Here is a 13,802-nt window from a genome sequence, read left to right as displayed (position 1 = left end):
AAATTAAATAATTATGCATGTTTAATTGGGTTAAAACATAGGTTTTATGAAATTGGTTCATATCTGTTCTTGTGTTATGAATTGATAAAATGCATGATTTTGATTTGATTTCTTATGTGAATTTTTACATGTTTAAATTATGTATTTTTCATATCTGAGGAATGATGGAACGTAGAAACATGCCTAGGATTCCTGAACATTAAATAGGGACTAGGTTTGGATTTTAATAAATTTAAATAGACTTAATCATAATGATGCTTGCTATTTGAATGTTTTAAACAAACGAATGGATTTAATCTTTTAAAATATTTTAGCAATTGAGATTAAATGTATAGGATGAATTGGATGTAGAGAATCATTATTTAACGGTATAATAAAATATCATCATGTATAAGATTTAGTTTGTGTAAGACATATGATATAGGAAGTTTAAAGAAATAATAAGTCATTCCTATTATGTGATAACTTGATATCATATTTATCATAGTTATTTATGGAATGTTTGATGTATTTCCTTAATTGTTACATCAATTGTTGGATTGTGTGGTTTAATGTACCGGTATGGGACGGTGGCATTCTAGGGATGGATTAACTTACCAGTTAAGTCCTACCTATTTTATATAAGGGAATGGATTAACTAAAATGTTAAGTCCTACTTATATTTAAGTCAGGTCAGCTAAACAAGTTGAATGACTTATGGAGGATTAATTTATTATATAAGGGAATGGATTAACTAAAATGTTAAGTCCTACTTATATTCTAGTCAGGTCAGCTAAACAAGTTGAATGACTTATAGAGGATTAATTTATACTGGATAGGATGGTTACTAGATTTTATATATATAAGTATGGTGCCATGATATGAGCTTGAGTCTCAGGATCAATGGTTAGGGCGCGTATATCGCCAGGGATGTGTAGCTAGATATAGTGTAGTTGTGTACCCTGGTAGGTCTAGGTACTCATGCCCACTATATGTGCGTTTTGCATGTTGCCTACTATTCAGGTTGAGAAAACCCTATAGTCTAGTAAGGTTCCTTTAGTGTGTATATATATATATACGGACTACTAGTTACTGTTGGATTGACTAGGATGTATACGTGTATCGGATCTCTGCTTGGACTATAGAAGAGTAGAACTTGTTTGTGGGCCTGACCCACCATTATTTTTCAGGTGTTCGTCACAAGTAGAGGTTGTTCATGTTGAGCGGGGATCAGTCTACTTCATTCTTCCGATGCTACATAGGAGTTCCTTTATGATTCAGTTTCCTGTTTTAGATTACTGTCATTTGTTTAGTTTGGATTTTCTAAGGATCCACACAGTATGGATTCCCGAGTTGTATTTTGGAGGATCCGTTGTATCAGAAGAGTTTATTAATTAATGAAAATATATTATGAAGTTTATTATTAGATTATCATTTTAGTTTCTTGTCAGCATTTTATTTATTCTTCTTTATTCTTTTGTGCTCTGTGTTCGTTTATTATCAATTTGTTTTGATATCCTCAGGTATTCGGGCGTGGGCCTGGCCAACCCGCATTCGGAAATTCAGGGGTATCACAGTTGGTATCAGAGCACTCCAGGTTCAAGTGTCCTTAGGAGTGTCTTTCGTTATGTGACTTCCGCGTTGCGTCTCTTAAAACTTAGAGCCCATATTAGGATTCGTTGTACTTTATTTACGGTTTGTTAGGAGGAGCTGATGTCAATTATATTCTATAGTCATAGAATGGTTGGCACTAGAAAAAGGATGGGTTCAAGGTGAAAGCAATAAAGACCCAAAGGAGTAGAGGAGTATGTTATCGATTTCGTTGCCAGAAGGCAGAGTTAAGGATTGACGGTTTAGGTTCGCTTGGCGTTACTTTAAAAGTATAAGCCAAGGAAGGATTTAGGTGTACGTGATAAGTCACCGCATATCGGGACCAACATGACTTCAGTTGATCTAAAAAAGGAGATAAGCAAAGAGTATGAGCCGAAGAGGATCCTAATGGAGGAGATTTATGTGTATCCAATAGAGAGGGTACTAAATCTTGAAGAGGGATGATTGCGCTAGGTGATCTGAATTGCTAGTAGTATAGCGAATGTTATTAGTAGAATTGTGGTTGATCAATCTACAAATAATTAAATCTTTCTTATCATCTCTAAAAGAGGTATATAAGAAGTATTGTTCAGGAGTTTGGGGATCGGATGTGTTCTTATCAGAACGAAATACATAATTTTTAAATCACATACAAAAAGGCATTGGTATTATGTTGTGACGTTCTAATTCGATTTATAAAGTCAAGTAAGACAGTGTACATTCCGCATATAAGTAGGATGAGGGTTAAGCCCTTGGTATTTGCTTAGGCAAACATTTGTGTTTTTAAGCTATGTTTTAAAGGATATGTTTCGAGGTTGGATGATTATTTACGAAACTATAAAAGGAAATTTAGAAACAATCTAGTAAGACTGATTTCAAAGGAGACTTTCTTTTCTAGAAAGAACGATGTCCTAAGTAGGAGTATATTTTGTTTTATTGTGTTTATCATACGTGTTTTATTATTATTATTATTTTTTTGTTAATTATTCGGGATTTGGTATGTGGTTTAGTTGGGGACACGAATGTGTGATCAGCCAACTATTGTTTTAATAACATGGAGTAATAGCGCTATTTACGCTAGATTTGTAAGCATACGATCGTAGGATTTGGTAGATACACATAAATTTAACCAATCTATTAGACCTGGACATGTGTTATTATGGTGTGTTTTGGGATGGGATAATTAACCCATCACTACGAGTCAAACAATCTAGAATGATTAATTTGATATACATTACGTTAGGTATGGATTTGTATCATATTACAACGCCATGATATTGGTGGTTGTTAATGTTTCGGTATGCGTGAGGTGGTGGTAAATAAAGATAACTGTAACGCCATGATGATTTATCAGAGATGCTAGATTTGCTGAACATTTTCTTGAAAATTTCAGAAATTATTACCAAGTCGGGAGGAGAATTTAGTACTGGATTAAATACTTATTGGAATAACACCAAGTGAGGATAGGATACTGAATAAATATTCATCAGTAAATTCTTAATTAATAATTTATTCACGAAGGTGTGTCATAGGAACAATTTGCTGGTGTTGCACACAGAGGAGGAAACTAAGTCAATACATTTCCATAAATAAAATGGAATTATTTTTTTAGTCACAATTTGCAACAATTAGCTGTTGCAAGGAAATTGATGACTTATGTAGAGGATGGGAAGATTTTATATTCTTTTGAAGTTAGATAAAGAAGTCGGATTGTCATTAACTTGTCTTAAAGAAGCAGGGTGTGTCAAAGACAAGATGGTGAGACCAAATACTTATATAAAGATGAGGTGCATGGTATGTATGGAAAGGTCATAGTTTGTTGACTTTTATTGAGTTAAAGTCATAGTTAACTATTGATAAATTGAATTACCGATTGATTTTTAATATCGGCAAGTTTATCAAGGATCAGTGGTGGATAGATTTAGTTACAGAATTCGCTTTTGAAGATGCTCCAATTTAAACAATGGGTACAGACGAAAGCTGGTGGTACCGGACAAACGGTACTTTCTGTAGACAAATTTGATAGAGGATGCAAGGATTGAGTTTCACAACTCTTAGTTCTTTATTCACCCTAGTAGAAACATGATGCTTCACAGTATGAAGCAGATGTTTGGAGGACAGGCAGGAAGAGGAATATAGTGTTTTTTCTCTAAATCTAATATTTATTAAATAGTAGAGATGGACCATCAGAGATCACTGGATTCTTGCAGCTATTTTCTATACTGAAGTGGAAATGACAGAGTATTTTCACGGATTTAGTTGAAGGATTGCTGATTTGATGCAAGGGTCAGGATTCTAGATGGGATATTGGTTGACTGATAAAATTAAATCAGTTTCATTTTGTCTATTTTGATCGAGCTGGTAAGATATCAGTTCATACGAATATAACGGATCATGAGACGGCTTAGATGGATGCAAAGTGTTAATAATAACACTTGTTATTACCAAGGTAGTTCAGGAGGTCAATTTTGAATATCGGAGCTGACCCTAGAGAAGGTGTTACCTTACTCAGATGGAGTTTAAGGTACTGGAGGAGGAGTTAGTAGTTTCTATAAATAGTGATATGACTGTCGGGCGACTGAGATGGAAATTTATAATTTTTCTTGGTACACCCAGACGGTTAGAAGGTACATCACGACATCAAATGTCAGTTTTGGTGAACAGGTACGGATAGGGACGTGTATATAATTGCCCTAAGTGTAAAACCTGCTACAAAGGTAGAAAGTTGATCATTAGATATCATAGGAATCTTTAGCCACTTCCTATAACAAATATGGAAGTTGAACTAAACAGGAGTGATAGTTGGTGGGAAGGATCGACATTGATTTGGAATTTCAATTTTCTATATGGAATCCAAGTGGTGGATTGAGAAAGATCGCTTGAGGACATAAATTTGAGTGATGCTTATTTTAGAACTTCATAGTAGTTCTATAGTTCAGTGATAGTGGTGTTATAGCATATGGATGTCCATATTAGTGGATGCAAAGTGCTATTTCGAATGAGCTTTATGAAGATTTTGGAGCAGCAGCTCTACTTTATATCTATAGACGGAGGACTTAATTGAGAGATTAAATTAGACCATAAAGGATATATTTGAGGCGTATATCCTAGATTTTCATGGACAGTTGGAAGTGTTTACTTCACTTGTCGGAATTTTGTCTGCGATATTGTTGGCACAAGGAGGTTAGTGTGACATCTTTGGAGGTTTTGTATCTTTCACAATGCATACCCCTCATTTGTTGGTTGGAAATGGAAGTAAGGGTTGTACAATCAGACCTTGATTTCATTTTAAAATATGCCGGAAAGAGATACTTCCCTTTGTATTGAACTGCGCGCGGTTGGGAGGCGACAGTGGGATGTTGTAAATAGTTGAACTCGTATACTAAAGTTTTTTTATCAGGGAGTAGTTTGCTCGTTCTGTTTTCCAAGTAGGAAGAAAGGCGATTTTTGGAGAAAGGTCAATTTTACTTATTACATTGGTTTTTGGAGAGGATTGTGTTTCGCAATTAAGGCAGTTGCCTCTAAATTAGCGTTACCAAATTATTAGCGCTGGGTGCATAGGAGTTTATGCGTATATTCTATGGCACTTGGAGGTATGTAGATCATTCCCTTGTCAAAATGGGAGGATTACGTTGTTGTTTGATACAACCTATGCATTGTATGATTATTGTATTTCTTAAAATATAGAAACCTGTATACCACTTGGTATATTGGAGTTAAGTGGAGCCCTTATAGTGAGGTTGTGTGCTGTGGGCGGGTGCTAGTTACCGTCGATGCTACCTTACTAACGAGTAAGTGTGGACGGACACTAGGAATTGTCATTGCTATCACACATTTGAGTACGTCGTGGGCGGGTTCTGGTCGCTATCCGTACTGCTATGTCATCTTTGTTTAGTACTTTGATTTGATTCATGGATATCTTGGAGTTCTGTTGGTGGTTGTTTTTGGTTCCTTATGATGGTTCGTCAGGAGAGGTGCTTTCGATTGTTGTCTTCCGTTCCCTCGTCTGGCCTTAAGTTCTGTGTGTGAGTTTCGACTTGTGGTGTGGCCATGTGATCACTTTTCCTTTGAGGGGTTGTCCTGTCGTAAGCACGTGGGTGCGAATGACATGGGGTTGTACGTTGTCTTCAGTTTTGGGATTGCTTTCGTAGCATGTTGTAAGGGATACTCAGAGATGTACTCCGTAGTTATCCTGGTTTCGCCTTTTTGTTTTGTTGGGGCTAGATTTCGGGGACAAAATCCCTTTAAGGTGGGAAGGTTGTAATGACCCGGTCATTTTTTTTCCTTTTCTTTTTCTCAGATTTTAACGGATATTTTTTTCCCGTTGTCTTTTCCTTTTTGGGTTCGGTTTTTCATCACTTAATGTCGTCTCGAGTGCTCTGGAATGATTTCCGAGACTCTTTTCCTTGGATTGACAACTTCCTTTAAGGATTGTGTCATTTCCATATTTTATTTTTCTGAACACTATTCACATTTTGTCTTTTTCTCATTTATCCTTTTTCCTTGCACAACCTCACTTTTGTGCTCGAATTTGATTCCAGTTTTGCATGCATTCATGATATTTGATTTCCATGATAGTGGTATTTTTACTTTTCAAGAAAAGCATGTTGATTGCTTACTTCTTTCATAAAGGGGCATTAATGCATACTTTAGTGTAATTATTCTTAACTTGTGGGATTTTAGTGTAATTAAATAAAGTAATTATTTTTCATCTTGGGGACCATTTTGTAATTAAATTTGGAAGATATTTTCAAAAAGGACCTTTTTGTAATTTTTGAAAAGTGTGACAAGTGTCATACTCTCATTGGTCCACTTGTTGATATTTGTGTGGAAACACTTTAATGCATTGGATGATGACATTTGAAGGGTGAGGATTCACCCACTTGTTGGCCTAGGATTGGTGCATTTGTTGGCTTGGATGGTTGACAAGTGTAGGTGTGGGATTAAGCCTAGGAAAGAGCCATGGATTGGTGACAAATGTAGGTTCACAATTTAGTCTTGCAAATATCTTTGGGCCACTTTGGGATTATGGTTTTAAAGGAGGGTTTTTGTGCAATTGACCATAGATGTGTGTGTTGACCATAGTGTAAGAGCACATAGTGAGTGGAGGATTTTTATTTCCTCCACTCACACTTAACCACATTATTTCATTCTCTTCCTTACAAGAAAACCCTAGCCTCCATGGATGGAACTTGAAGCCTTAGGCATTGACCTTGATCTTTGAGGCCCTTCCACTTACTTTAAACCATAAAGCTTGGAATGCTTTTTGTTCCCCTCATCCTCCTCTTCAAAATCCTTGAAGGATCTAACCTAACTCCTAGTTTTGCTTTGGTATCTAGAGATTCAATTCTCTAGTGAGGTATTGATCTATTATTTTGAAGTATTTTTATGTCATTATTGAGTGTTTTACATGCATGGAAGAAAAGGACTTGTATTTTGCCCTTAAACTGTTTTAACTTGAAATTTATCTTGTCAAATTAAATATAGATTATGAAAATATACTCAATTATCTTTCATTTAGTTTTGGTTTCATGTAATTTGGATTTAAAATGAATTAGTTATGAATTTTTGAAGTTGCAAGCTAGTTGCTGGAAATTTGAAGCTTTTCTTTTTTGGTCCGGAAATGAATTTTTATATGGAGCTGTGGTACTTCAATTGCCTTCAAATTTTTACTGGAACTTCCCCCATGGGTTTTACAATACTCAGAATTTTTGCACGATTTTAGAGCATTTCTAAATTTTTTTTTAAAATCCGAAACTATCTGTTGTCCATGTTTTTATTGCAGCTGGAAAACATATTTTTAGATGATTTATTTCACTAACCTTTTGACATTGGATCATGGCTTAAATTTCCAGTTTTACACTATCATATGTTTACTTCCAAAATAAATTAGGTTTGCCCAATTTTGATGTCAAATGAATTTTTCATGAATTTTCAAAGTTGGAAGCTACAGGCTGAAAATGTGTTTTCTGGGCAGAATTTGTTTCAATGTTGTGGGTCAAAACTGTTTCAATTGGAAAAATATTTTGTTAAACTAAATTGATATTATCAAATTACAGTGTTTAAGCTTTCATTGGGGTTTGGATTCATTCAATTTGGGTTAGAATTGAATTTTTTATGAATTTTACAAGTTGAAGGTAGCAAGCTGAAAAATCTGTTTTGCGGACTGAAAATTTGGGGCGATTTCATTTCAGTGGTAATTGGGATTTTCATTCCAATTAAGGTAGGGAATGTTTTAGGATTGTTTGTGTGTTGTATTGTGTATTTGCAATGATTATACAACATATATGTATGCCTTGTATCAAATCTAGAAAGTTAGTAATTTTTATTTCTTTGTATAAGATTTAAAATTTATGATGATGTATAACTTTGATTTGAATTGTAACATGCTAGGAAATTATGCTTAGATATATTAGTTAACATATATTAAATTTGGATCATTTGATTAAGAATTACAACTTTTATTTAATATTTATCTTTAGTGAAAGTTTAATTCACATGGTTGTATCAAGAATTAAATCAAGTTGTAATATGGTATTTAAATAGGCCTTGGCATGTTCTCTAACATAGATTAAATTAAGGGCATTTGGAATTGTTTAAAAACCTAGAGGAAATTAATTAATTAGCTTGATTAATTTTGTTTTATGTGTTTTAATCACTTAACTTGTCATTTGATGTTATATATATGATGACCATGACATGTCTTTCACTATATATTAAATTGAGGTTATTTGGATTAACTTGAAATTTAGAGAATTTAACTATTTATGTTTAATTAAATTCTACTTTATTACTCCATGGAATTAATTGCATTTTGGAAGTTGTTTCTATATTTAAATCATGCTTTTGAATTTGATGTATGTTCACTTGATTACTTTTGAGTATTGGATAACATAGTTGTTACTTTTATATTCATGAGAATATGTTTTTCCTTATTGAATATATTGTTGCTATGTGTAAGGAATTGCACACTTTGTATTTGACATCTTACATGCCATAGTAGTTGTGAATTTTGAGCATGTATTGTATAAGTTTCTAAAATTTGGATTGTGCTTGGTAAATAGTTGATATATTATATATACATGTCGATATATATACGTTATTGCACAATTTTTTGATTTTGGAAACTTGGAGATGTCGTTGTTTGGCTACGACTAGGACTAGTACGGGGGATTGTCCCTCTATATAGTCTAGTACGCACATAGGGAGGTTACCCATGGGCTAGTAACCCTAAAGTAACTATGTTGTCGGTCTAATCCGGCATGACGTCCGAGTATCCACTTTGTTTGATTTCGTATTTCATTTCAAGTTGATAACTAGATGATATCGTAACTTGTTGTTCTTTATTTGATTTCCTATTTTGAGCTTAAGATGTAGCTTTGTGCAAGCATGATTCATGCGTTGTATTGGAAGTTCCATTGTTGGTTAAATTGCATCGATATCATAATTTGTGTTTTGATGTTCAACTGTAGTTTAGGAATGACCTTATAGATTCATTTTGAACATAGACGTTAGGTGGCATGACCTACACTTGTTTTCGTATTTTAGATTTCAAGTTGAAGACTTTGAGAATCTATATCTTGTTGCCTTGTATAAAATGTTTCTATATTGTTTGAATTGCATGAACAATGTGATTATGATAGAAATGATCTAGGTAGCTCAGGATGCTCCCTGGGTCTCATCTTGACATAGACGTTATGTGGCATGAGCCCCTTTAACATGTTTCACCATAAGGTGATAAAATTGTAAAATGCTAGGTCAATGCATGCTCATCTCCTACGAGTAGCTTTATGTTACTCACCTCTACGATACTAGGGCATATTTCAGGTACAGGACTCAGGATTTGAAGATTCCATTGCTCTTTGGATGGCTTACAGTTTCTAAGTTTCTATTTTATGCAAGTGTTAGCATATGATGCCTCTTTGTAGCCCTATTTGTTTAAACTTGTATTCGTTGATTCATATATGTAAAGTGTACATAAGTACTCTCTTTTCAATGTATTTAACATGTATGAGATGAGGCCAGAGGCCAATGGCATATATCTCATTTTCTATGCACTTTGGTTTTCAAAGTTTATTATGAAAATATTGAAAAATGTTAGGTCATTACTTCATAACTTTCGTATCGGGTGTTGGAATTTCATATCTTTTCTGCCCGAACTCAGAATCAGACGATTCTTGTGTCTAATTTTATTCATTTTTCGTTGTCCTTCCAATGGTGTGCACGGTGGTACCCTTTTCAGTGAGAAATCACCATTTTGCCCTTAGTTCATCTCTTTTCGGGTTAAGCATTCTTGCTTCATTTGCTTGGCTCATTTGAGTTCCGTGGCTTCGTGGAGAGTCATTTTCGGGCCTTAGGGATGACGTACATCTCTTGAGGTCATTTGGTTTCTTTCGCTTCCGCATTTCGGGTTCGTTATCGGGTCAACTTCCGGTTCATCACTAATGCACCAGGTTGAGAAATTCGGGTCGTTACACTTATGTTTTCCAAAATATGAACCTTCACATGAAGCATCCACTATACCCTTATGGGCATCGGATAAGCTCTCGTAGAAGTATTGAACTACTTACCATTTTGGAATGCTATGATGTGGGCACTTCCTAAACAATTCATTCAACCTCTCCCACACTTCTTGAAAAAGCTCTCCCTCACCTAAAGAAAATTCACGAATAGATTCTCGCATGGTATTCATTCTAGAGGCGGGGTAATACTTATTTAGGAATTCATTTTGTAATTGAGCCCATGATGTAATAGCATTAACCCCCAAATTGTTGAACCAATATTTAGCTTTTTCTTTAAGGGTGAAAGGGAAAAGTTTCAACGTCAACACTTCTTCGGGCATATCCGTGAATTTTACGGTGGAGCACACCTCAAGAAACTCATCCAAATGGTTGTAAGGTTCTTCATTGTTTAACCCATAGAAAATGGGACACATTTGGATAGTTGAGGGCTTGATCTCATAGTGATTAGCCCTAAAATCCGGCAATTGTATGCATGTAGGTGCATTGTAAACACTGGGGGTATAATGATCACGATGGACCAATGGAGGGTTTGGAGCTTGAATTCCAGGAGGAAATAGATCTGGATGAAGTTGGTGACCTACATTGGGATCTTGGTATCTAAGATTTGCATTTTGGTCGTCTATTGGAGTGATGATTAAGAGCGGAAAAGATTTCACGAGGAATAGTCAACACACCCACACTTTAATCAACAACAAACCTCCACATACATTGTTCCCATACTCCCGTGCTTTTAACAATGCAAGAAATTAAACTAATGGCCTCCACATGGGCAGATGATCAATTAAGTAGAAGAGTTAAGAAATGCTCACAAAGGTCATGCTTTTTGTTTCCTTCTCTTTTTTTTATATATACTTTCTTGCTTGCTTTTTATGCTTGCTTCAAGACTCAATGCTTGCTTTCCTTTGACTCCAAGTACCTAACCAATGAGAATCAAGTGAGAAAGAAAATAAAATAAAGTAAAAACAAGGATCAAAAGAGTACTAATTTCTATTCAATTTTAAATACGACATTGTTAATCCCCGACAACGGTGCCAAAAACGTGGTGTGCTCGGAGCGGAGTGCTCAAAATAGTGTAAAAAGTATGAGTGTGTGAAGTGGCCACCACATTTAAAAATTTATAAAAACCACTTAACACTTATACTATGTAGTATGAAGTGAGAAGGGATCGTCCCAAGGGATTTGCAAGGTATTCGGAATCAAAGTTGGATTAGTAGGTCGAATGATCAAAGAGAGGGTTGGTTGATTTAATTAACTACTATTAAATTGAAACATGTGATGTAAACAAGCTAGAATTACCGCTAAGCTCTTCTTCTAAACCACTAGTTCTTAACAAATTTGGGGAAATTAAATGTTGTAAACCAAGTGTGTGCCAACAATTGAAACAATGAGCATGGATGACTAAACAAGTGTGAATTGTCTACTTAGACTAACGTGTAGCACAACCCATCAAGCTAAGCCATTAACCATTCAATAAACCCACAATTAATGTACACAAAAATCTAGAGAAATGTACATCACGTGACAATAAGTATGAATCATCAAATACAAGCATGGATTGTCGACCTATCTAGGAAATAAAATACAATTACACTAATGACATGAAAATTAAGCTAATTAACTAAGGGTGTGGAATAACCCATCAAGCATAAGTATAACCCATCAAATCAATCACAAGTGTAAACAATAAACACTATGCATGACCGTCACTAGATTCACAATTCAAACACACATAGACATGTATTAAATTAGTAGAATCTAATGTAGAGACATAACCATCCATTTCATCACACATAGACATGTAAATAAAATTGGAAGATTAATTAGAAGAATTAAATCATCAAAATCACAAGATTTATTAAATCACAAGATCAATAGATTAGTTACAACAAAAATCCCCAATTGAATCAAGAGTCTAGGGTTTAAAAGGCAAGCCTAGGGTCTTTTCCAAGCCCCAAAAGGAGGATTTAGCCACTCATGGATGTTGTCTTGCAACCCTTAAGGATTATCTTCATGGTTAAGTTTATCTTCTTCTCCTTTCTTGCCTATTCTTTTGCTCCAAAAACCCTAATCTAGAGAGAGAAAATTATATCTAAACTATGAACAACAATAGCTAAAAGTTGGGGACCCTAACAAAAATGGTCCAATTTGATTTAAATACAAGCCTCTTTGTGTAGGCAACAAGTCAGAAAATAGCCATTTCATTGGTCTAATCCCGCAGGCAAAAGTTAAGTGGAGTTCGCGCACACTTGGGAATTAAACAGTTTATTGCCAGTAGGGGCTCCGATAGATCGAAGGAGACTTTGATGGATCGAAGATAACTTCGATCAATTGAAGATGACATGGCAAGAAAATATCTTCTGTTAGCCTTATCCTTTGCTGAGCTGGCACTGACGTGGCACTTCGATGGATCGAAAAGGCTGCGATCGATCGTGGAGGAATCTTCGATCGATCGAAGGTACTCCAGTGCACTTTTTCTAACTTTTTTCGGATTCTGTTCTTGACTTCAAAGAAGGCTTAATAAACTATTTTTTAACTTGTTTGAACCTTATTGACCTGAAATCGACAAAAACAAGAATTAGAACTAAAACGAGAAAGTAAAATAGATAAATGAACTAAAATACCCTAACTTAGGTGCTAAAATGTGAAACATTTGAGCACTTATCACATATCATTGTGTGGCATCAAGGATCCACATAATATATATCATTTTTGTGCTCTTTGTATGGTGTATTTACTTTTCTGTTCTGTTTTGTGATTGTTGTTAGGCTCACTGTGTTTGTCGTAAAAGACTCTTATATTAATAGAGATTTGAACCAAAACCGCAATAGGTTGAGATATACTATAAGAGTCGCGTATACAATTGCTCCCTATCATCGTTATGACATTTAACTCAACCATGAAAAAAGTATAGATTTTTTTATTAATTAATAATTACTTTTGATTTGTTCAGCGAAGCCTTTAGGATCCTATGACCAACTATTTGTGTAATTATGTAATTAATAGTTAGAGGGTTATATTATCAATATTTGCATAAATGTTACTTGTATTTATTTGTATTAATTATGGTTGATCACAAAGTAAATTCGAAGGCCTTCAGGTATTTTTATTATTATCGAACTCGAAATAATCAATGGACCAAAATATATAAATTAATTAGGTGGTCTGATTGATGGCTTTAATTATCCAATAACAAATTAGGCATAGAGGGGTCAAATTACAACATTGACTTAGTGGTTTATTTTTACTATCCGATTGGAGTGCAATTAATTTATTTTAGTGGAGTAAAAATTAATTTATGAATTAGTTGAACTAAGTATTTAATAGTTAGACTAGGTTAATTATTAATTTATTAGAGCCAAAATGTTAGTAAGTCCAATGGATTCTCAACTATAGCCCAATATTGATGTGGAAGCCCATTAGATTGGAGATAACATTGTTATTATGGAGATTGAAAATTCATAATTCTAATCCATGTTCCTATATATACTAGGCCATATGATAAGAATAAGCTTTGGGGCACTATTAGTGTAATACACTTTTTCTCTCCAGAATTAAAGTTTTGTGCTCTCATCTCTTGAAGTTCCCACAAACTTGAATCCCAAGGTCATCAATAAAGGTATATGGTTGATTTCTAAAGGCAAGACTACCAAAAGAAAGGTGGTACTCTAAGGAAGAAAGAGCTAGGATCTAAAGTGGTCTTCACAAGAGAGA

The 13,802-nt window shown here is 34.6% G+C and overlaps 1 protein-coding gene across 1 annotated transcript in view; it reads right to left on the bottom strand.

The window, feature by feature from the left end:
* Positions 1 to 11,936: 11,936 nt before the first annotated feature.
* Positions 11,937 to 13,802, bottom strand: part of LOC132267342 (DNA polymerase delta catalytic subunit) — a 73,973-nt gene continuing 72,107 nt past the window's right edge. The window contains exon 31 of the mRNA XM_059768495.1: positions 11,937 to 12,644. The gene's annotated coding sequence lies outside the window, so the exon portion shown is untranslated. The remainder of the gene's footprint in view (positions 12,645 to 13,802) is intronic.

Source organism: Cornus florida, unplaced genomic scaffold (assembly GCF_030987335.1).
Source record: "Cornus florida cultivar Cherokee Brave unplaced genomic scaffold, ASM3098733v1 CherokeeBrave_3.0.0_Hap2_Chr07, whole genome shotgun sequence".
Classification (NCBI taxonomy): Eukaryota; Viridiplantae; Streptophyta; class Magnoliopsida; order Cornales; family Cornaceae; genus Cornus; species Cornus florida.
This window is presented reverse-complemented; position numbering and strand designations above follow the sequence as displayed.